The sequence below is a fragment of the Dipodomys ordii genome, unplaced genomic scaffold (genome assembly GCF_000151885.1).
Source record: "Dipodomys ordii isolate 6190 unplaced genomic scaffold, Dord_2.0 Scaffold1000001524, whole genome shotgun sequence".
NCBI lineage: Eukaryota > Metazoa > Chordata > Mammalia > Rodentia > Heteromyidae > Dipodomys > Dipodomys ordii.
In genome coordinates this window covers 579-2,922 of record NW_012285141.1, presented here as the reverse complement: position 1 = coordinate 2,922, position 2,344 = coordinate 579, and the positions used below count along the sequence as shown (strand labels likewise).

Sequence of the window (2,344 nt, the reverse complement as noted above, 5' to 3'; positions counted from 1 at the left end):
CATGTAGATTAGGGCTTAGTGAGAAATGTCGGTGCTGTCCATATATCTTTGGAGGCTTGTCTCTCCGTTGGTGAAGGAGTAGAGCATCCTCACTTTGGGACGTTAAATCTGCATTTTTACATTCACCATCAGTGAGTTCCTGACCGGAAAGCCTGTGCATGATGATACACAGCAGGGACCTCATTGCACAACAACAGGAGCTCAGGAAAGCACCATTCATTTGAGAAGTAGTAGGCAGGCTCTGACAGTCCTGTTGCACTGCTACCAATGGAAAGTCTTAAACTTCTTCCTCCACCAAGTCTTCTTCAAATTCCCCCTGTTCATCAGCAGTGGCATCTTGGTACTGCTGGTACTCGGACACCAGGTCGTCGATTTTGCTCTCAGCCTCAGTGAACTCCATCTCATCCATGCCTTCTCCCGTATACCAGTGCAAGAATGCCTTGCGCCGGAACATGGCACTGAACTGCTCTGAGGTGCGCTTGAAGGGTGCTTGGATGGCAGTGTTGTTGCCGATGAAGGTGGCCGACATCGTGAGGCCATACGGGGGGATGTCACATACAACTGTCTTCACATTGTTGGGAATCCAGTCTGTAAAGTAGCTGCTGTTCTTCTGCATTTTGAGCATCTGCTCATCCACCTCCTTCATGGACATGCAGCCTCGGAAGATGGCAGCTGCTGTCAGGTAACAACCATGGCGGGGATCACAGGCGACCATCATGTTCTTGGCGTCAAACATCTGCTGGGTGAGCTCGGGCACTGAGAGAACATGGTACTGCTGGCTGGCCCGGCTGGTCAAGGGTGCAAAGCCAGGCATGAAGAAGTGTAGACGGGGGAAGGGCACCATATTCACGGCTAGCTTGCGCAGATCTGCATTCAGCTGGCCAGGGAAGCGCAGGCAGGTGGTGACTCCACTCATGGTGGCTGACACCAGGTGGTTCAGCTCTCCATAGGTGGGTGTGGGCAGCTTCAGGGTGCGAAAGCAGATGTCATACAGGGCCTCATTGTTTCATCTGCATTTTCCACCAACTGGTGGACAGACAAGATTGCATTGTAAGGTTCGACCACGGTGTCTGACACCTTGGGGGAGGGCATGACGCTGAAGGTGTTCATGATGCGGTGTGGATACTCCTCTCAGATCTTGTTGAGAATCAGGGTGCCCATACCTGATCCAGTGCCACCTCCCAGGGAGTGGGCCAGCTGGAAGCCCTGGAGACAGTCACACCTTTCTGACTCCCGCCGTACCACATCCAGCACCGATTCCAACAGCTCGGCCCCCTCCGTGTAGTGGCCTTTTGCCCAGTTATTGCCTGCCCCGCTCTGGCCTATCAGACACAAAGACATGATGAGACACACACTCCAAGAATAATGACTGTGCCAGTCCTATTGTGAAGACAATAGGACTCTTCTGAGCTAACCTTTGCTATTATGTTAGATACACTTTGGTGAAATAAAGGAAATGTTTTCAGTGTATCTGGGACTCTACAAATCACACAGGTTCTAAAGAAAAGTAAACAGAGTGTGGAGGAAAATACATTTTAACCCAAATCAAGTCCTTCTAGAAATGAAGGACCAAGCCTTCCTCAATACTGGAAATGTAGTTACTTTCACAAGAGGGACAGGAGCACAGTGTGGTCAGAGGGAAGCTAAACTGCAAGCACTTGTCTGCACCTTGCTCACACATAGCTGTGCTTTGATTTCTGGTGTCCTGAAGTGGTTCTGTTATTGCCAGGCCTTTAAATGACCAGCAGTGCTGAACCTTGTTGGTGGCTTTCTCTACTTGCTGCTCTTTCCCTTCAGAGGCTTCTTTGTCATGGAGGGCTTTCAGAGTTGCACTGATCTGAGCTGTCTGAGTGGCCAGGGGCATGACTCCCGTGGACTGGAATAGGAGGGTTAGGTGAGGACAATATCTAGGTGGATAAAGGCTCAGCCCAGCACTGGAGTGCCTGGATGTTAGGACCCATGGACCATGATGACTTACCAAATATGAAGTTGTCTGGCCTAAAGCTCTGGCCAAATGGTCCCGATCTCACTGAGTCCAATGTTCCAGGCTCTAGGTCCACCATGATGGCCCGAGGAACATATTTGTTGCCTGTGAGAAAAAGAGTTGACTTAGACCTATACTTGAAAAGGAACTTAGGGGGCAGAGCTTATGATTCTAAGTGACTCTCAGCATTCATTACAAAAATTACAGCATTTGAGACATGGAAACAGAAAAGATAGCTTGAGCATGAATCCCCATGCAAGAGGCTTCAGCAACTTTAAGGATGTTTGCAGTTGTCTATTTCCATGAATATTCATTCCTTTGCTTTGGGCATGGTGGCTGAAATCTCAGCTACACAGGAGG

General features: G+C 49.5%; 1 pseudogene; it reads right to left on the bottom strand.

Moving 5' to 3' along the window:
• Positions 1 to 277: 277 nt before the first annotated feature.
• Positions 278 to 2,089, bottom strand: LOC106002796 (annotated as a pseudogene).
• Between the last annotated feature and the right edge of the window lie 255 nt (positions 2,090 to 2,344).